The 22930-nt window shown below is 36.4% G+C and overlaps 1 non-coding gene across 1 annotated transcript; it reads right to left on the bottom strand.

The window, feature by feature from the left end:
* Positions 1-17687: 17687 nt before the first annotated feature.
* LOC116074041 lies at positions 17688-17790 on the bottom strand. Its single transcript, XR_004112025.1, has one exon. It is a non-coding gene; the product is annotated as a U6 spliceosomal RNA (small nuclear RNA).
* Positions 17791-22930: the final 5140 nt, after the last annotated feature.

Here is a 22930-nt window from a genome sequence, read left to right as displayed (position 1 = left end):
AGGAGGGAAGGAAGGAAGGAAGGAAGGAAGAAAGGAAGGAAGGAGGGAAGGAGGGAAGGAAGGAAGGAAGGAGGGAAGGAAGGAAGGAAGGAAGGAAGGAAGGAGGGAAGAAAGGAAGGAGGAAGGAAGAAAGGAAGGAAGGAGGGAAGGAGGGAAGGAAGGAAGGAAAGGAGAAAGGGAAAGGAAAGAAAAAAGGAAAAGAAAGAAAAGAAAAACAGTAATGGTTATCTTATAAAAATTTGGAATTGAAATTAATTATTTCTTGTTAAAAACATATGAAAAGATAATAAACATGAACCAATGTATGTAAATTTGTATCATTATAAATCTATAATGATGTCTGGATATTTGTAATTGTTTTTATTGAAGAGTGGAGATCAAACCCAGGATATTGCACATGTTAGACAGTATAAATTTAAATGATTTTGGTGTTAATTATTGACATCTATATTTTTTTAGATGTTAAACATTTGTATAAATGAGACTTTTGGCACTCAGGATTATCATTTTGCTCTTAACAGAAAACTAGAGCATTTAAAAAAATTAACATGTGCAAATTGCATAGATTTTGCAAGATGTATAGTTTATCTGCTAAAATGTTTCAGAGATAGTGAGTGAAAGAGTCATCATTGCTTTAAATAATATTTTACACTCAGTAATCAAATAGTCTCATTGTGAGGTGACTATACAGAGTATTGAAAAATAACTTAAAAACTAAAGTCATAACTATATTCTTTGGAATATTGACTCAGATTTTGGCTACAGAGATTCATTTCCAATTTTCACTTGGTTCCAGTTGTTTTATTCATCATACCACAAGGGATGCACAAAAATAGTATAGGAAGATTCATTTGAATTCACCTTTGTCTTCTAGCTCTAAAATTATTTGGCATTAAGAGTATGATATTATTAATGGTACAAAATATAAGATCAATACATGAGAATAAATATGTGATATTTAATATGTCTTAGGCTGAGTCATTTCACTGAACATGGTTTCCTCCAGCTGTGTATGTTTTATTGTAAATTATATAGGTTCAATCTTCATTATAGCTTAAAAATTCTACTGTGTATATATACTGTAAGCTCTTCTAGCATAAATAGATTAAAACCTTATATGCAGATATAACATAACAGAAGATGAGAAACTGCCTAGATAAAGGGGAAAGATGGAAAAGAGGAGTTACTATGGAATGGGGAAATAAGCTTGAGTATATAACATGCTTTCAGGAAAGTGGCTTTCTGAAAACTAGTCTAATAATTAATTGTACATGGTATATGGTAGGGAGTTTCAAGATGGTTAACTAATATAGTGTAGGCTACAAATGGAGAGCTACTCCACCATACTACATATCAAAGTACAAAGTACAAAGAGCTACTCTCAACTGAGTACAGTCCTTCAACAGAAACAAAATAAGTCGAAAGTTATAAAAACTGAAGCTTGATCTTACACTGATGCTGTAAAGTTTAGGGAAGAGAATGACATCTGAGGCTCCATGTTCTTTGGACTATGTATATTCTAAGAATGTAATCAGAGACCCTCATCTTTACACACATATACACATATACATACATACATACATACACATACAAACATATACATATATATACAAATTCACACATACACACACATACACACTCAGAGATGCACACTTACCCAATATCATTCACAGAGACATATGCATACATTCACACACACACACACACACACACACACACCTTCCCAAACAAGGCACTTAGCAACCTCATGATAGTTTAGGATTATCCTGTACACAAGATTATGCATATGTCTGTTTTAAGTAATGAGAATAAGTTACCCCCTTATCAATTCCTTAATAACAAAATATTTCCAATTAAGCACACCACAGAGGACACCTAGGAACTACAGGCAAGGAATCAGTTAAACTAGTGGTTTTGAGTATTGTGCCCTAAGGAAACTTGTACCTTTAGGATCTTTTAGAGAAAATTCCACACTTGATATCTTATGTAGGTGCATAAATGAGTGTACATATTGTTAAAATCTGATATAGGATGGAAGAGCATGCTCAGAGATAAGACATCATGTAATTTTTTTCTGCTAATAAAAATGAACAAACACTCAAATTATGCCCTTTGCATCAGACTACCGCTTTTTTTAGATTTCATGAATCAAACTCAGAGCCTTTGAATGCTGTTACTCATGTGACCTTGCTGGTGTATTTTTTTTCCTCTACTGTAACTCTTCTTGATGTGTAAATTTTTACATTGCAATCTGTGAGAGCCTTTATTTCAATTTCTTGAGTCACAGGTCCTAAACATAGAGAGAACTGTCCCAGATTCCAAGTGTTAACAACATCACTACCACAAGCTATGGCTCACTGTACTGAGCTGCAGTGTAGAAATCTAGACCACTAAGTCTGATTTCAATATTAATCTTCAGTCTTTTTTTTGTTTTTGTTTTTGAGACAGGGTTTCTCTGTATAGCCTTGGCTGTCCTGGAACTCATTTTGTAGACCAGGTTGGCCTCGAACTCAGAAATACGCCTGTCTCTGCCTCCCACATGCTGGGATTAAAGGTGTGCACCACCACTGCCTAGCCTGATCTTCAGTCTTTAGTTAGCTATTTCAGAAAATATATATATATATATATATACTTTTATTCCAAAATCTATATGTTTCAATATATATTGAACATATATTTATATGTATTGATGTATTATGTTATTTGTATTGTATCAATATATTGATGTATATTGATGTGTATATCATCATGATATGTGTATGTATGAATACATATGTGTTTTAGAGTGTATATATTAAATATGCAATATATAATTAAATAAATAGATAAATTTATTTAATCACAATAATTTGATAATTTAATATATAAATATAACATGATGACACATATACTAATGTTGGTCATAAAATATGTTCATCATCAAGTAAAAAACCCTGAAAATCTTACCACCTTGAAAATTTTCATAAAGAGACAAAAATAGAGTAGAGTGAAGAAACATTAAGTATAATTCTATAGAATCTCATGGTTGGGGACCAACAAGGGCCAGAAACAAATGGGATTGATGCCAGCTGTTCTCTATAGAATTTGTAGTTCTTGTTCTTTGGGACTTACACTCCATGCCTTCTTTCCTTTTTATAGATGCAATGTCTATATATGGGCACCCCTCTTTCTATTGTAAATTATTTTGTTTTCTGTGGCTGAACAATTGAAAGATAGCAGCAAGAGTTGTTTTATTATTTATGAATTATTAACTATTCTGTTTTAGCAGATAATTCCCATTAAATAAAATACTTTTCTATCTTTAAATATAAAATAAAAAGCAACCTATTGATTTCCTGTAACTCTTGGTGTAAATAAAAGGCAATACTAAAAAACATCAACTTTTCTTTGAAACACAGCCATGCAAACATTAGGTAACACATGAAAATGATGTTTTGAAAGGTGTTGCTTAATTGTAAAGGGGAAAAAATCACTGGATGTCAGAAACATCAGAAACACAAGTCGCCCCTGCTATCAACAATGCCTATCCTGGATTTTCTTGTATTTGCTTTTTAAGTATCTGCCAGTCATTGAGCCTTGATTTCTAGAACCTCAGTCTTAGTGAGCAGATTCTGGAAACACAGTAGGTATGGTTATGATAAAATAAGATAAGTGTGGAGGAATACAGAGAAGAGAAAGGAAGGGGAGAGCAGGAGGGAGAGAGGCTAGGAAAAAAAGGAACATGGAAAGAAACATGGAGGAGAACATGAGAAAGAAAGGAAAAAAGAAAAAGTGGAAGAAAGACAGGAAGAAGGGGAGATGAAGGGAGAGCAAATGAAGAATGGAAAAAGCAAAAAAGGAAGTGGATGTAGGGAGAAAGGATGAAGATAATTTTCACCGTTAGACCAAATGGGATGACTTTAGCTGAAATACACAACAAAAGAGAGATAAAACCTGTAGATCCAGTAGATAGCCATGTGAGACCTATTTAAGTGATCTGCCACACATTTCTGTCCTATACAGGGCCTGTACACAAATGGTTGACATGAGTACATGCTGGCAAATTTCTCATATGTATAAAAATAACATTTTAAAAATGTAAAAGAAATGTTAGAAAGTAGATAGATAACCTATGCCTGACTTAAATTTGTTTCTTAATATTATTTAGTAATATGGAAAATATAATTTATACTCTAATTTTTTAGTAAGTCAGAATGTTTATATCTTCCTACAGTACATTTGGTCTTAGGGTATTATATTCCATTGGATTTATAAACATGTAGAAAAAATATTTTGCAAACTATGAAAGATTTAGAATTTATGACGTTTTTTGGTCTCAAAAACTTTGACAAAATTATTAAACTGTTACATTTTCTTCTTTTCAAGATACATATTCACCATTTTTTGACTGTAAAGTTAAGTATATCACTCAATTTCTACAAGAATAGTTACATACACAGAGAAATAAAAATAAGAATGATTCTTATCTCACAAATTATGAGGAAGAATAAATAATGTAAAGAGATACATCAGTAAATGAGGGAAGTGATATGACAGGTTTATTATTCTCAATGGTTATGTGTTCTAAGTTATATAATTTATATTATCTCATATTCTACATATAAATGATACATAATTACATATAAATATCAATATAAAATCTAAGTTTTTTCATTACAAATTTTATATTTTCCAATTCAATATGTTCATTTAGTTAATTGGTTAATTATGATGTGAGTGGATACAATACCTAATGATCCCAACACATATCTTGTCCATTCTTATGATTGTTCTGAATGTATTTGAAGGTGAGAACATGCAACTTATAAGGAGCACTTACCTCCATGTGTAACTTGTTTCAAGGTATCATTATATAAATGATAGAATGAGTTCTACATGTTTATCAAACTTGATTTTGGACTAGATATCTTGTGAATGATGAACATATTTATACATTTTAGTGACTAACAATATCATATAACAAAAACTCACATGGAAAAAAATCCTCCCATTAATGCATAATCAATTAACTTGATAGAGATATCAAAAACCTACCCAGATGTCACAGAGAATATTTAACATCTACTGGGTGAATGGTACCGAAGCCAAATTATAGAGAAACTAGAAAAAAATAGTGATAGTCTTAAGTTATGTTAAAGACTAGCATGTATTATATGCATAAGTAGCAAAATGTAACATGTCTTTAGTACACTAGCTATTTAAAAATGAGGGACATTACTTGTCACAGAAAGGCACACAACTCAAGAAAATACAACTAAAATCTAAATATATATTTCTAAGTATAAAATGGAGTAATGGCTTTAGCAAAAATACCCAACAAAGAGGAGAGAGAACCTGTATAAACCACCTCCAGTACATAGGCAGGGCCCCCAGATGATGGATGGGGCCACTCACCCATCTCAAAAATTTTAACCTATAAGTGTTCCTGTACAAAAGTAAGACAGGGACAAAAATGAAACAGAGACTAAAAGAAATGCCACCCAAAGACCACCTTTCCTTGGGATCCCACCCATCTGCAGACACCAAACCCCAAGACTACTGCAGATGCCAAGAGCCTTATCATGCCTAATAAGGCTCTTTCCTGAGAGTTTCTGCCAGCACCTGACCATTAGAGGTACTCACAGCCAACCATTGGACTCAGCCTGGGCACCTCAAGGGAAGACCTAGGGGAAGGACTGGGTGAGCTAAAGGGGATTGCAAGCCCATAGAAATCCACCCAGAGTTCCTAGAGACTAAACTACCAACTAAAGAATATACATGGAGATATTTATGGGTCCAGATACATATGTAGCAGAGGATGGCCTTATCTAACATCAATGGGAGGGGAGACCCTTCATTGGGAAATGTAGAGCTGCAAGGTGGGAAAGAATGAGTGGGTAGAGGAGAACCCACATAGAGGCAAAGTGGACAATGGAGAGTGGTGATGGGATGGGAGATATGTGAAGGGATACCTGGAAGGGGTATATGATATCTTCTGAAATGTAAATGAAAAAAATTTAAAAAATTATTTTGTGTGTTTTACTATTATTGAATGAAACAAATTAGGCACATTCATGGCACAGTACCAGTTTCAGAAAATGAATATTCAGTAATGGAAAGAGTCTAGTAAATAGGATGCTAATTGCTATCATGTCTACAGATGGAATCTAGTGATTGTCAGTGTCTATAAATATTAATAGGTGAGTGGTACTTGATGTAATAAACTATAAAACAAATAGGATCTCTTTGAAAATTAAGACATTAAAATAAACAAAAATATCTTAGTCAGTAAAGCCTTGTCAATGCCAACAACGTAAATGGTATAATTTGATACAAATTTTATCACTTTTAGGCTTGGAATCTGGTTTTTTTTTTTTTTTTTGAAGTTTGAAATATAGTTTATTAGTTCAAAGTGAAAGACTTCATAGTGAAGTAAATCACAGATGTAATTCACATAGCTCAGAAGGTTGAAACAAAAGGATTGCTATGAATTTGAAGCCAGGTTAGGCTTTGTAGTAAGTTCCAGGCCACTATGGGTGACCTATGTGAGAGCGGCCTACTATCTATCCCTTACCCACCCAGACTACTTTCCCCCACAAAGAAAATGGGAAGACTAGTGAGATATCAGCATCTACCTTTCTAGCACATTGTAACCCAGACATGCTTTAGTTGACTCTGACCCTAAAAGTATCTTTGAGGCATCTTTGGTGCTGGTTCTTAGAAACTGCCCAGAAAATACAGAATGAATGATAGAGTAAAATATACAAATGGTACTTTCCTGGCTTTTTTTCTGAATATTCATACATATTTTCTATAGACATTTTTAGAAATACAAAATAAATACAAACATGATGTCACACACCTGTAGGATCAATGGTTCAGGTCCAGCCTCAGCTCCTTTGTAGGAAGGAGAACCAGGAACTCAAGGCCAGCTCTAGTATCACAGCAAATTTGAAACCTACCTGGAAATATGAGAGCCTTTCTCAGAAAAGAAAACTGAAAAATGTAGTTGTTAACAGTACCACTTAATAAATGGTGATCTCAGGAAGTATCTATGATCAGCAGGATGGCATATAGTCTTCTGGGTGTATTTTTAAGTCTAGGATACTTTTAGTTAGCATTTTCTTGTACATCTAAGTGTTTGAAATATACTAAAGCAGGTACCAGTGTGCCTGACCCAGCTTCCTGGCTCTCAACATGTTCTGTTTTCTTTCTTGTATTTTTCTTTTTTTTTTTTTTGTATTGATTTAAGTTTTATTGCATTATGATGAGAAAAGATACATAACATTTAATTTGATAACATTTAAAAACATATTTTAAGTAAATAGAATTACATCACATTCTTTTTTCCCTTTTGTACCCCAACTCCTCCCAGAGAACCCCCTTCAATATCTGCAATAACTTTTGCTTTTTTTTACTTTGTCATATTCTTTAAAATTTATAAAATATTGTAACAATAAAAATGAGTAGTATAAAAGTTATTTGCTATAAAAAATCAGTTGAATAATCTTATGTAGATGCTTGTCTGCAGCAATACTAAAAATACATACATTTTTCTCAATATAAATTTTAAATAACTCCAAACATATTAGCTGTATATTTTAAAATAATGCAGCACTACTAGTCTTTTAAAATGAGCATAAATAGATAAAGTCTTTTTGTTTTTGTGTTTGTTTGTTTTGCATTTAGTAGAGCTTAAAATCTTGGCTCTTACTGTGGTACAAGCCCCAAATAAGGACAATTTTTAGACATTGGGGTTCATTGTAATAAGACTGTACTTCAATGCTCCTCACATCACCAAAGGATTTTACCACCCTAGTAGATAAGCTAAGAGTTGACAATTCTGTTGAGCCAAGGAGTGAATTGTAGGCATGATTTTTGGCTGCAGATTTCCTGCTATAGTTAAAGTTTTTGACTGGAGTGATTGTCTTCATTCTAGGCCTACAAAGAACAGGTTTCATTCATTCAAGAAACAGTGTGTGTATTGAGATGGTCTATTCGTGAAGTTGTTCATCAACTGTTTCAATGAACAATGGTTCTGCTTGGAGGGTGGCACAGACCATTAGGTGAGGGTAAGAATCTGGTTCATTGGTTGTGATGATTTTGAAAAGCATTCATCTCAGAGAAAGAGGAACTTATCAAGTCCTCCTCTTCAAAATTGATAAAATAGTTACAAACATCAAGCAGAGCATTCAGTCTCACTCTTTGTTGTTCTCTTACAAGCCACCTTCCAAATTAATTGTGTAAGTTTCTTTAGACTGTATAAATAATTTTGAAATATGTAAGCTGTTCTGAAAACCATAGTATTGTGTAAAAAAAATCAAATAAACAATCCTACTAATAGAGAGGCTGAGGTAGGAGAAGCATAGTTTCAAGACCATTATGTGGTACACAGCAAGACACTGTCAGGTACAAACAAGTAGAAAGTGTATATGGACTGTACAATACTGGACTTATTTCTCAAATTACCAAATGAAAGAGACCATCAGATGATAGCCAACAAATTTCCAATTCCTCATACTTTTTAATTTGAATTGATTAGGATAAGCTGGTAATATTAATTTTCATATTAAGAGATATTAAGAAAAAGTAATTGTTACTTCCTGTTTTTTTTTGTTAGAGTAGAATTATGTTTGTGTGGGTTTGTTGAAAGATTACTTTCTTGCTTCTTCTAGGGTGTAGTTTTGCTCCTTATGTTGATGTTTCCATCTATTATCTTTTGCAGGGCTGGATTTGTGGAAAGATATTGTATAAATTTGGTTTTGTCATCGAATATCTTGTTTTCTCCATGTATGGTAATTGTGAGTTTTTGCTGGGTATAGTAGCCTGGGCTGGCATTTGTGTTTTCTTAGGGTCTGGATGACATCTGCCCAGGAGCTTTTTGTTTTTTGCATTTTGTTTAACTGTTGTGATTTTTGTGCAAATGTCTTGCCATTTTAATTATTATAGCTCTGTAGTACAACTTGAAATTCGTGAGAGCTTTAACCTCTTCTTTTCTAATTTGTAACTCCCTTGATATCCTTCACTTGTCTTATTGCTCTAGATAGGATTTCAAGTACTAAATTAACTAGGCATAGAGGGAGTGTATAGTCTTGTCTTAGTCCTGACTTTAGCAGAATTGTTTTGTCTTTCTGTCCATTTAGGTTGTGTTGGCTATTGGCTTATAGTAAACTGGCTTTATTATGTTTAGTCATGTGCCTTGTATCCTTTCTCCATAACTTTTATCATGAAAGGGTGTTTGTAGTGTAACTTTGATTCACAAGATCTAATTATTATCTCAGAGGCTTACTGTCGAATATGGTCACCCTTTCTCATTCTTTCTAAACTCTGGCTGGCTGGTTAAATTCAGCTGTTCTGGCACAAAGTTCTCTCTAAGATATCTGATTCAATCTGACGTCTCCCAGCTTCTCAAATAATTGCTATGTTTGAACTCAAACAAATGCTGGCAGTCTGCTCTAATCTTCTAGCTCCTTCTAATTCTCTGTCTCTTTCTGTCTTTATCTGTGTTTAGCTTGTTCTCTCTGTGACTTGTCTCTGTAAAACAGATCCTGCAAAAACTGCCTCTGAACTCTACAAACTGAACTGCCATGGACTCTACTCCACTGTACTGCCTCCCTACTCACTGTCTCAACAGAACTGACTAACTAGAATTCAGAGATGTGCCTATCTCTGTCCCTTGAGCTCTGTGATTAATGTCTTATAATACCATGCATGGACCTAAGCTTTTCTTTGGCTGAAACTTGCTCTTACAAGGCAATCCTTGAACTCAGAGAACTGCTTGCCTGTCTCCTAGGACTAAGTGCTTGCCTGTATTCCAGCCAGATCACATAGATAGAGGGTTTTGGATGTGATCCCTTGCCAGAGCATTCATATTGCTAGATTAAAAGTCCTCTCCAGGTGTTAGATTTTCTTCCAAGCATTTATGTATCTTATGAGATGATCATCTTGCTTTTTTCTTTATTTATATGTTCATTTATATTTATTATTTTCCACCTGCTGAACTATCCCTGCATCTATTAGATGAAGCCTTCTTTATTTCAATATTTTGTTGGGTCTTGTTTGCATGTATTTTATTGAGTAGTTTCACATCTATGTTCACAAAGGAAATTGGTTTATCATTATTTTCTTTGCTGGGTTGGTATATGGTTTGGCTGTAAAACAAGAGTCTATTCATATCCTGAATCGAAAAAATACCTCAACATAAAAAAATATACTACCACAGGGTAAAGGGTTAGAAAAAGATTTTCTAAGTAAATAGACTTAAGAAGGAGACTTTAGTGCCCACTCTTACAAACAGACAGGAAATCCAGACAAGACCTAAATTGAGTAAAGCTAGTGCTAACAGATATTATAAGTTGAATGAACATAACAGATATTTACAGATCATTTCACCCAAAAGTATTTACTCTCTATGTATCATGCAACTTTCTTCAAAATTGACATAGAAACAAAGCAAGTCTCAACCAATACTTCCAAAATAAAGTAGGTAAAGTAGTTTGATTAATATTGGCATTAACTGTTCTTGAAAATCTGGAAGAATTCTATATCAAAAGTATCTAGCCCTGGACTTTTTAATTTTTGGGTTTTTTTTTTTTTTTTTTTTTGGTTGGGGAAGTTGTAATAACTGCAACTATTTTACTAGGGGGTTTTAGGTCTATATAAATTACACATATAATCTGGATTTAACTTTGGTAAATTATACTTGTAAAAAAATCATTGATTTCCTTTAGATTTTCAAATCAATGCAATACAAGTTTTAAAGTATGTCCTTGTCATTTTCGAGATTTCCTCTGTGTTTTATGTCTCCCTTTTCATTTCTGGCTCTTGTAATTTGAGTTTCTCTGCCCACCTGATAATTTAAATAAAAGTTTATCAATTTTACTGATTTGTTTCCTTTATTTCTGTTTGGTTGATTTCAGCCCTCAATTTGCTTATTTATTGCTGTCTACTTCTTTTTGGTGTGATTTCTTATTTTTCTTCTAGATCTTTTTGGTATGCTGTTAAGCTGCTATTATAAATGCCTTCAGTTTGTTCATCTGTGAACTTAGTCCTATAAATTTGCCTCTTAGTTCTGTTCTCACTGTTTCTTATAAGTTTTGGTGTACTGTGTATTCATTTTAATTAATTGTAGAAAACCTTTAATTTCACACATATCTGTCTTGAACCTTTTTTTATTCAATTAAAAAGCTGTCCAGTTTCCATGAGTTTGTAACATTTCTGTTGTTTCTCTTTTTTTTGTTGTTTTTTGTTTTTTACCATGTGTTAATCCTTGGTGGTCTGATAGGATGCAGGAAATTATTGCAATTTTCCTTTATTTGTTGAGACTTTGTTTGTTTCTGAGTATGGGATCAATTTTGAAGAAAAGTCCATGATACACAGAGAAGAAATGTGTGAGGGCCAATATGTAATCTAGAATGTAGTAGTGTTTCTTTTATGGACTTGGGTAGCATTGTGGTTTCAGCAATAGATGTTAAAAATTGAAATGTCATCCTACGTGATTTTTTCTTTGATGTGTACATGGTGTCTTTTCCTCTATCTTCTGATTGGTTTTCATGTGAGGTCTACTTTGTGAGATATTAAAATAGCTAAACCAGCTTTTTTTTTAGGTCTATTTGATTGGAAATTATTTTTCCAGTCCTTTACTCTGAAGTAGTATCTACCCTTGATGTTGAGGTATACTTTCTAGATTTAGCAGATGTGTAGACCCTCATTTGATATCCATTTTGTTAGTCTGTATCTTTTTATTGGAGAACAGACACCATTGATGTTGTAGATATCAATAACCAATGATTGATGATTCACATTATTTTGCTGTTGTTGGTGGTGGTGTTGGTAGTGGTGGTGGTGGTATGTGTGCCTTTGTGTGTGTGTTTGTGTGTGTGTGTGTGTGCGTGTATGTGTGTGTGTGTGTGTGTGTGTGTGCGTGTGTGTGTGTGTGTGTGTGTGTGCGTGTATGTGTGTGTGTGTGTGTGTGTGTGTGCGTGTGTGTGTGCGTGTGTGTGTGCTCATGCATACACTCTACTTCTTTTGATTTTGCTGTTCTAAGGTTTTCTATTTTTTGTGTTTTCATGCTTGTACTTAACCATTTTAGATTGTGACTTATTCTAGCACCTTCTGTAAGTCTGGACTTTTAGATAAATGTTGCTTAAATCTGTTTTTATTATGGGATGCTTATTTTCTCCATAACTAATGATTGAACTTTTTGATAGGTATATCAATTTTGATAGGTAATTCTGGCCTGGCATATGTGGTCAGCAGCACATTTGTCCAGGTCCTTCTTAGTTTTAGAGTACCTATTGAAAAGGCATGAATAATTCTAACAGGTCTGCCTTACATTTACTTAGTCTTTTTTCTTCAGTTTTTAATATTCTTTTCTTTTATTCTCTGTCTAGTGTTTTGAATATTATGTGGCACAAAAATTTTATTTTCTTGTTCAACTATTTGGTATTCTGTATGCCTCTTTTATCTTTCTTTCCATAATTTCATTGAAAATATTTTCTCTGCCTTTGATCTGGTTTTCTTCTCATTCTCTTATCCCTATTATTCTTAGGTTTGGTCTTTTCATACTGTGCCAGATTGCTTGGATGTTTTGTGTTTGTAGCTTTTTTAGATTTAAGATTTTCTTTGACTGATATATCCAATTCTTCTATTGTATCTTCAGCATCTGAAATTCTTTCTTCCATCTCTTACATTCTCTTAGTAAAGGTTGACAGCTTGAGTTCATATAGTTTTCATTTCCAGATTTCCCTCTGTTTGGCTTTTCTTTTTAAATTATATTTCCAAATATATTTCTTTCTAGTTTTAGAAATTCATGGTTTTTAATTAATTTATTTTTATTGTTATTTTATTTATTTATATTTCAAAAGTTGCCCCTTTTGCTGGTCCCCCATTCCTGCATTCTTTACCTAATCCCCTCCTCTCTGTCTCTAAGAGGGTGCTCCCCCACCCACCCACCTATCCCATCCTCACCCCATCCTTTTCCCTGGGCCATCAAGTTTCCACAGGATTAAGGATTAAGAGTTTCTCCCACTGAGGCAAGATAAGGCAGTCCTCTGCCACACAAGTGCCCCAGTACCCCGAAGCCATGGACCAACCCATGTATGCTCCTTGGTTGGTGACTTAGTCTCTGGGAGCTCTGAAACATCCTGGCTAGTTGATACTATTGTTTTTCCTAGGAGATTGCAATCCCCCTCAGCTCCTTCAGTCCTTCCCCTAACTTGTCCAGAGGGGTTCCTGACCTCAGTCTAATGTTTGACTGTAAGTATCTGCATTTGTCTCTCTCAGCTTCTGGTTGAGCCTCTCAGAGGACAGCCATGTCTGGCCCCTATCTGCAAGAACAATATGGCATCAGTAATAGTGTCAAGGTTTGGTGTGCACACATGGGAGGGTTTGCAAACTGGGTTGGTCATTTTATGGTGTTCCTGATAGTCTTTACCCCATTTCTGTCCCCGCATTTCCTTTAGACAAGAACAATTCTGGGTCAAAAAATTTAAAGATAGGTAGACAGCCCCAACTCTCCATTAGGGGTCCTGTTTATCTACTGGAGGTGGTCTTTTCAGGTTTACTATCCCCACAGTTGGGCATTTCCACTAATGTCGTCCCCTTGGAGACCTCCCAAGCATTTACTGTCCCTTGAGTGTTTGGTCACAGTCATTCTGGTTGCTGTGAGGTGGAATCTCAGGATCATTTTGATTTGCATTTCCCTGGTGACTAAGGATTTTGTTCATTTCTTTACGTGCTTCTCATTCATTCAGGTTTCTTTGGTTGTGAAATCTCTTTTTAGCTCTGTATCCCATTTTTAAATAGAGTTATTTTTTTTGAGTTCTAACTTCTTGATTTCTTTTTATATTTTGAATATTAACCCTCTATAGGATATAGGGTTAGTGAAGAACTTTTCCCACTCTGTAGGTTGCCTTTTTGTCCTATTGACAGTGTCCTTTGTCTAACAGAAGATCTTCAACTTTATCAACTTCATGAGGTCTTTTTTTATTTTTGTCTTTTTTTATTTTTTAACCTTAGAGCCTGAGCCATTGGTGTGCTGTTCATGAAAATTTCCCCTGTGCCACTTTCAATTCTACTAGATTCAGTATATGTTTTTACATGTAGGTCTTTGATGCACTTAGACTGAACTTTGTATAAGGTGATAAATTTGTATTAATTTCCATTCTTCTACATGCAGACCACCAGTTTGACAAGTACCATTTGATGAATATGATTTCTTTTTTCCACTGTATGGTTTTGGACTCTTTGTCAAAGATCAAACAAACATAGGTGTGTGGGTTTATTTCTATATATTAAAAATTCTGTTCCATTTATCAACCTGTCTGTCTCTGTACCAATACCATGGGCATTTTGTTACTCTTGCTCATCATACAGCTTGATGTCAGGGATGCTGATTCCCACAGATGTTCTTTTACCAATGAGAAGTGCTTTTGCTATTTTGTGTGTGTATGTGTTTAAGAGTTGCTATTTTCATGTTTGTGAAGAAATGTGTTCAAATTTTGCTGGGGATTGGATTGAATCTATTGAATTCTTTTGGTAGGATAACCCTTTTTACTATTTTAATCATACCCATCCATGAGCATGGGAGATCTTTCCACCTTCTGGGCCTTCTTTGAATTCTTTCTTTGGAGACTTGATATTCTTGTCATACAGATCTTTCATTTGCTTGGTTAGAGTTACAGCAATATATTTTATATTATTTGTGACTATTATGAAGGGTATTTTTTCCTTATTCTCAGACCATTTATTATTTGTACAGAGGAGGGCTTCTGATTTGTTTGAGTTAATTTTATATCCTACCACTTTGCTGAACTTGTTTATCAGCTATCCAAGTTCTCCAGTAGAAATTTTGTGGTTGCATATGTATACTCTCATATCATCCACAAATATTGATTTCTTGACTTCTTACCTTACAATTTGGATCCCTTTATCTCCTTTTGTTGTCTAATTGTTCCAGGTAGGCTTCTTTTACTTTTATGGTCATCCCTTTCTTCAGATGTGGGAAGTTTTCTTCTATGATTTTCTTCCATTTCTTCAGCTTTTGTGGTTATGTGTACTGTTCCTGCTGACCTCATTGGGATCCCTCAATTGAACTCCCGAGGCAGCAGCTCAGCTCGGCCCATCAGGTGTCTGGAGTCAGCTCCAGGGATTAAGCCAGAACCGGGAGCCCAGAATTCAAAAAGAACTAAAACTTTAATCCGCTTTCCTGCCTGGAGCCCTCGGTTGCAGGGGCTTATTTACATGACTGATATGTACTGATATGCTTGTTCCCTGTTCTCACTTATATGCTAAAAGACATAAGATTGTTTTGCCTCAGGTATAAATATCCCGAGTCACTAAGTAAAGATCACACCTTGATAAGCATCTACTTGGTGTCTTCCTTGTGTCTCCTAACCCGCGTATGTTCACAGGATCTCGACTTCCCCGTTCGTGAATCACCCACGTTTAGAAGGAAACTGCGGCCCGGCTTCCTTCAGTTATGTCTCCTTTCTATTACTGATTTTGTTGCTTTGGATATTGTCTCTGTGCCCTTTAGTTAGTTTTGCTGGGGGTTTATCTTGTTGATTTTCTAAAGGAACCAGCTCTTGTATTTTTTTTTGATACTTTATATTGTTCTTTTTGTATCTAATTTCTGATTTCTGCCCTTAACTTGTTTACTTCTTGTTTTCTACTCCTCTTGTGTATGTTTGTTTCTTTTTCTTCTAGAACTTTCAGGTGTATTAGATTGCTAGTTTAAGATCTCTCCAATTTCTTTATGAAAGCACTTAGAGCTATAAATTTTCCTCTGAGTACTGCTTTCATTCTGTTCCATAAGTTTGAGTATGCTGTGTCTTCATTTTAACTGAATTCTAGAAAGTCTTCCTTTCTCTTTCTTTCTTTCTTTCTCTCTCTCTTTCCTTCTTTTCTTCTTTCCTTTTCTTTTTTTCTTTCTTTCTTTTCTCCTTTCTTCCTTCCTTTCTCTCTCTCCCTCTCTCTTTTTCTCTCTTTCTTTCTTTCTTTCTTTCTTTCTTTCTTTCTTTCTTTCTTTCTTTCTTTCTTTTTCTTCCCTGTCTAAGTTGTCATTGAGCAGAGAGTTGTTCAGTTTCCATGAGTTTGTGGGCTTCTACTGTCTTTGTTGTTACTAAAATCTAGCCTTAATCCATGGTAGGATGCATGGGAACATTTCAATTTTCTTATATCTGTTGAGGCTTGTTTTGTCTCCATTTATATGGTCAGTATTGAAAAAGATACCATGGGGCTCTGAGAAGAAAGTACATTCTTTTGCTTTAGGGTAAAATGTTCTGTATATGCCAGTTAAATACATTTGGTTCATAATTTGTATTAGTTTCTCTGTGTCTGTATTTAGTTTCTATTTCAATAGCCTGTCTGTTAGGGAGAGTGAGGTGATTATGTATCTCAGTATTATTATGTGAGAATCAATGTGTATATTGAGCTTTGGTAAATTTTCTTTTATGACTGTGGGTACACAAGCATTTGTGGCATAACTGTTCAAAATTGAAACTTCTTCTTGGTGGATTGTTTTCCTTTGATAAGTGTGAAATGTCCTTCTCCATAGGTTTTTATAACTTTTGGTTGAATGTCTATTTTAATGGATTTTAGAATGGTTAATTCAGCTTGTTTCTTGGGACCATTTGCTTGGGAAATTTTTCCTAGTCTTTTATTCTGAGGTTGTGTCTGTCTTTGTCACTGAGTTGTGTTTCTTGTATGCAGCAAACTGCTGAACCCTGGTTGTGTATTCAGTCTGTTAGCCTATGTCTTTTTATTTGGGCAATTGAGTCTATTGATGTTGAGATATATTAAAGCCCATTGATTGATGGTTCCTATTAGCTTTGTTATTGAAGGTGGTACCATGTGTGTGTGATTCTATCCTTTTAGGTTTGTTGTGAGATGAATATTTTCTTTGCAGGAGTAGGGGTGGAATGTACATGCATTCTGTGCTGGAGTTTTCCTTCTAGTATTCTCTTTAGGTCTAGATTGGTAGAAAGATTTCATTTAAACTTGGTTTTGTCATTGGATATCTTGTTTTTTTTCCCATTTATGATGATTGAGAATTTTATTAGGTATAGTAATATGGGCTAGACTTTGTGTTCTCTTAGTGTCTGTATGACATCTTTCCAGGGTCTTCTGGCTTTTAGAGTCTCTGTTGAGAAATCTGGTGTAATTCTGATAGGTCTGTCTTCATATATTGCTTTCCTTTTTTCCATTACTGCTTTTAATATTCTTTCTTTGTTCTGTGCATTTAATGTTCTGATTATTATGTAAGGAGAAGATTTTCTTTTTGGTTCCAATCTATTTGCTGTTCTGTAGGCTACATTTACATTTATGGCCATCCCTCTCTTCAGGTGTGGGAAGTTTTCTTCTATGATTTTCTTGCAGATGTTTTCTGGCTCTTTGAACTGGGATTCTTTACTCTCTTCTATTCCTATTATTATTAGGATTGGTATTTTAATTGTGTCCTGAATTTCCTGAATATTTTGGGTTCATATCCTTTCATACTTTGTATTTTCTTTGACTGTTGTGTTAATATCTTCTATGGCATCTTCTATGCACAGGAATCTCTCTTCTATCTCTTCTGGTCTTTTGATGATGTCTTTAACTGTAGCTATGTTTTCCATTTTCAGGGTTACCTCCATTTGTGATTTCTTTATTGTTTCTATTTCCATTTTTGGGTGGATTTTAGATGATTTTGTTAATTTTTTTCTCACAAAAATATGCAACACTTCATGAATTTGTCTGCCATCCTTGCACAGTAGCCAAGATAATCTTCTCTGTATTTACAAGATTTATTCATTCTGTCCTTAAGGTCATCTGTTATATTAATAAAGATGGTTGGTTCTAATGCTTTCTTCTTTTTTTTTAAATAGGAGTGTATGACTTTATTATTATATATAAGTGCACTGTAGCTGACTTTAGACACACCAGAAGAGGGCAACAGATCTCATTACGGGTGGTTGTGAGCCATCATGTGGTTGCTGGGATTTGAACTCAGGACCTTTGGAAGAACAGTCAGTGCTCTAACCCACTGAGCCATCTCGCCAGCCCTCTAATGCTTTCTTGTGCTTAAATACTTTCAGGGTCTACTGTGGTAAGTTTGCTGGGCTCAACTGAAGATATCCTACATATCATTGATTTTATTTTTATGCTTATTCATACTTCTAGGTCATAGGTGTTGATATCTGGTTTTGTTTTTGTTTGATGAGGGGTTTTTTTGTTTGCTTGCTTGTTTTGTTTTGTTTGTTTTATTTTGTTTCAATTTTGTTTGATGTAGGGGTGTGTTTGATCTTTTTTGTTTGTTTTGTTTTGTTCTAGTTTTTTTTTCTGTGTCCTATCTGGATTTTGGGAGACTGTGGTAGTTGTGTGTTGCCTAGCAGGAAATTATCTGTGCATCTGATAGGATTGGCGGCTGGGAAGTCAAAGTAAAATCTGTTTCTGTACATCTTTTGGAATGGGGATAAATTACATGTCTGGAGATGTGTATAGGAGAGAATAAAGCAGAGTGTTTTGCTGAAATATGGTTATTTAATCCCTGTGAAAAGTAAGTTGAGAGGTTACTCCACAAGTTCTGCTATAGAGCTGGTGATAAAAACTGGGTGATTAGATCTGGAAAAACAGAAGGTACATAAAAGTTTTATAGTCAGCCTATCTACTTCCCTAGCTGGAGGGACCTGTGGTTTAGCAGGGAGTGCTTGCTGGCATTGATCAAGCAACTATTAGGTCTAAAGCGGTTAAAGGGTAAAGGTCTGTGCAATATGCAGGGGATGAGGTTGGGTATAGGGTGAGGCTTCAACAAGGTATTATATTGCTAAAGTATGGATGAGTCCAGGGGATTGGACTTGGAGGAGAAGAGAGAGTGGTTGATGTGTTAGAATAGGGGCTCATGTCTGGACACACTACAGTAGACCCAAACAGTTCCATGTGTAAGGGGTTTTATTGGGAGAGAGAGGGAGAGGAGGTGACAGTGGAAAGAGGAGGAAGAGAAATAGAGATAGAGAGAGAGAGAGAGAGAGAGAGAGAGAGAGAGAGAGAGAGAGGGGTGTTCTCCATATATATGGATGTTGACACAGTCACAGATAAAGGGAGGAGGTGAGCCCAATGGATTATGGGAATATGGTGGCTGTTGCTTTGGCAACCAGTATGTGAGGCCTGCCTATGTGACATCATGGGTTTCAGAGGCCCTGATGCCAACATACCTCCCTTCTTGTTATTATAGAGAGAAGGAAAGAAAAAAGGAGGGGGAAGTTGGTGGTGAAAAGGGAACAGAAGTCGTCATGTCTCTTACGCTACTTCCTACTGTCTAGGGGTGTTGTCAATGGGGAGTAGCTGGCTTTCACCATCAGGATCTACTTGATAAACGTTCACATCAGGTTTCTCTGTGGACAGTGGCTCTTTTGTGGGCAGTGACTGGTAATTCTGTAACAGGAGCTGATTAATAGTTTGGTTAGAAAATTTTTGTATTTGTCTTTGAGGGAATGTAAAAACAAGATTAATGAGACATAGAGCAAATAATTACACCAGGAAGATGACTAGGAGATGCATTATAAAAGGGAGCATCCACTTTCATATAGGATTTTTGAAAATACCAGAACTGGAGATCTCATGGTCCGTGAATTTTTTTTTTTTTTTGACTGTAGCTCGTGGATTTTAATTCTTACTATCCCAGATTGGTTGACATAGAAACAGCATTCTTCCCGGAGGAACAGGAAAAGGCCACTTTCTTTAGTTGTTAGGACATCTAGCTCCTGCTGGGTCTGAAGCACCACGGCTGCCAAAAAAATCTATCTGATTTTGGATAGTAAGCACAGTTTTAGATATTTCTTGAAGATCGCTTTTAAACTGGGAAGTGAATGAATTATATTGGATCATGGAAGTCATTATCCCTGAAACTCCAGTACCAACACTTCTGGCTATTCCCATAGCAACCAAGAGTGGCAAGACTTGAACTGCCCTTTTATGTTTAACAGCTATCATATCTTCAATTGGGATTGGCCAGGGCTCATCGTCTCCCTGGATTACTCCCAGTTCAGGGAAAAGAATTACCAACAATGTGCAAACGCCTGACCAGCTGGTGGATAGGCAATGATATGCCTGAGGGCTACAAAGAATTGATGTGCTTTGGACTGCAGGGCATTGTGGCAGAGATGATATATCAAGGGTTATGGTTCTATTGCAGTCTAGGAAGCTCCGCATTTCTACAGAACAAGTCCTGGAGTGTTGTTTCCCGCATCCAGCTCAGCCCCAGTTCAGCCTCCGGCCTTTGGAGGCTTCTGTCCGAGGCAGTTACCTAGGGATTAAGCCAAAAGACCTTCTACAGACTATCGACTTATCTCTGAAAGAAGTTGCCAGAGAAGTTCACACTGAGATACAACTATGCCCTTGACAATGCCTACTGCCTGAGGACATCCGCCGATGTCCAAGCTGTTGGTAACCTTCACTCCTGACTCCCTCGTTACTCTTTCCCTTTTCCTGACTTCTCAATGTTTATGTTACGCAAATATATTATTTCTGGAGGTTTCAGTTCTTACCTGACTATATAAGCTCAAACACCCCCAAGTAAAGAGACGCTTTGATAGAACTCTACTTGACATCCGCCTCTTTGTTCTCTGACCCATTTCATTTTGCAGGTCCTGTCTAATTTCTGGCTGAAGAGACCCACAGACTCGAGTGAGACTGCGGGCTGGTTTCACTCACTGGAGTTTTTAAAACAGTTTGCCATGCCAAAGAGAGGGATAGAGGTAAAGTATGAAGTCATGCCAACAATGGAGTCAGGGCAGCTGACAAAGGGTGAGATAATGTTATTTGACAGTATCAAGGGAGACACTGTAAGTGACAATTGTGGGTTAGTTTCAGGGGGTACACATAACCAGCAATCTTTAAAGCATCTAGGTCTGGTGACATTAAGGAATTGGTATGCTGAGTCAAGGTCTGAAGCAAATGGCGAAATGACAAGTTAGTGCCATTTATGAGGAGTGATGTCAAAGAAGTAAGGACCTTTGAGGAGTGTCTGATTATTTCCCCTACTTTTCTGATATCTAGGAGTTGGGCAATTAAGACATATTTTCTCTGGATATAGATGGTACTACCTGGGGCCCTGGGCTGATTTTTATGGTAGAGCTTACCAACAACTCCTGTTTCCTGCCTGGAATCCCATGGGTCTTGTATGTAGAAAAAGAATGTCTTGTGGTGTTGATAGGAGAAATGATTTATCTATGATCCTAGCATATGTATCTGACAAGACCAATATGGGCAGCCCTCATATTCATCTGGCCATTTTCTACAATAATTTTTGTCTGGTCAAAGAGAAAGCAAGTATAGAGATAATAATGTTTAGATGGGATAACAGATGCAGGGATGATAAAAATTTAGATTGGTTCCTGGTATCTGACTATGGAGCAATTTTCTGACCCTATTTGGGAAGACTGTTTGTTATCTATGGGGGTTTCTTGAACCTCGAATCTCCAGATGTAAGGGCTACCTTGGATGGAAATGAACAGCAGGGGGAGGATGAAAATTCCATGTCTAATCCAGTGAGGTTGAACTCGACTGCCCCAGTGGAGTCTCATTTTCTGGGATTGGGGATAAGGTGGGAGGTCTTGACCTCCTCTGGAGCTTAACAGAGCATGTTCCTGTTAGGGTCGATGTATATGAAGAAGAGTCATTTGTAGGTGGAGGAATGAAAGGTTTGAGGTAATACAGATGAACCCAATGAGAGAGTTTCTGGAGTTTCGCAGCTGTAGGGGTCATGAGAATTACCTGAAAAGGGCCCTGCCATCTAGGGGAGAGAGGTGAGGGCAGATGACCAAGAGGGGATAGAAGGACTTGGTATCCAATATTGACAGGCAGTGGACAGGACACAGTGTATAGCTGAGGTAGATGGTGGTCAGCAAAGTTCCATAGGAGAGAACAGAGGTAGCAAAGTAGTGGGGTGATAGATGGTCTGGGAGGGGAGAGCATTTAGGTGAAAGACCAGGAATTAGGACTAGATGTCCATACATGAGTTCAAAGAGTCACTTGGAGAGAGCTTATAACCTGAAAAGAGCCTGAGGTAGGAGTTTTACCCAATCAAGGTGAAGTTCCTGTGACAGCTTAACAAGAGTGGTTTTAAAAGAGTGGTTAGTTCTTTCTACCTTACCTGAATATAGAGAGTGTTAAGGGGTGTGAAAATTCCAGGGGAAGTCTGGGGCCTTAGATAGGATTTGAGAAACTTGGGAAGTATATTCGGGACCATTGTTTGATTGGAAAGAGGCTGGGACACCAAACCGAGGGATGATCTCTCAGAGGAGGCAATCAGAGACTGTCTGAGCCCTTTTGCTAGTTGTGAAAATGCCTCTACCCACTCTGAGATGATATCCACCAAGACCTGGAGATACTTGGCATATCTGACAGTGGGGATGTGGATAAAGGCAAGTTGCCAGTCAGTTCCAGGAAGGGAATCTCTAGCTTGATAGGTAGGAAAAGGTGCTATGATACCTTGAGTTGAAGTCAGACACCTGACAGATTTTTCAAGAAGCAGTGATAGATTTTAAGAAGCTTAAGTCCTCAGGAGTGGGCTGTGACCCGCGCAGTTGTCTCGCTGGGAAGAAGACACACGGACACTAGGATCCTTCTGCAGCAAACGTTTATTGCCCTCATCCAGAGGGAAAAAGGGCCAAGCCAATAATCGGCACTGCTTATACACACCACAGCACGGTGTGTCTGCCCACAGTGCAGCGTGTCCTCCCATGATTGGCTGTTTGCTCATCACCCCACGTGACACCCCGGGATGGGCCGTGATTTGGCATCTTTTCACTCTACGCACATGCACAAACAGTTCTCTATGCACATGCACAAACAGTTGTTTACCAGGAGTCAACAGCGAATGTAGGTGCTGTCTTGTCACGGCGAATGCCTCTCCAGCTCTACCGCTCTCCACATCTCCCCCTTTTGTTTTAGTTAAAAGGGAAGGCCAATT

The sequence above is a fragment of the Mastomys coucha genome, unplaced genomic scaffold (assembly GCF_008632895.1).
Source record: "Mastomys coucha isolate ucsf_1 unplaced genomic scaffold, UCSF_Mcou_1 pScaffold23, whole genome shotgun sequence".
NCBI classification, from domain to species: domain Eukaryota; kingdom Metazoa; phylum Chordata; class Mammalia; order Rodentia; family Muridae; genus Mastomys; species Mastomys coucha.
The sequence above is the reverse complement of the archived record's forward strand: the minus strand, read 5'-3'. Positions and strand labels throughout refer to the sequence as shown.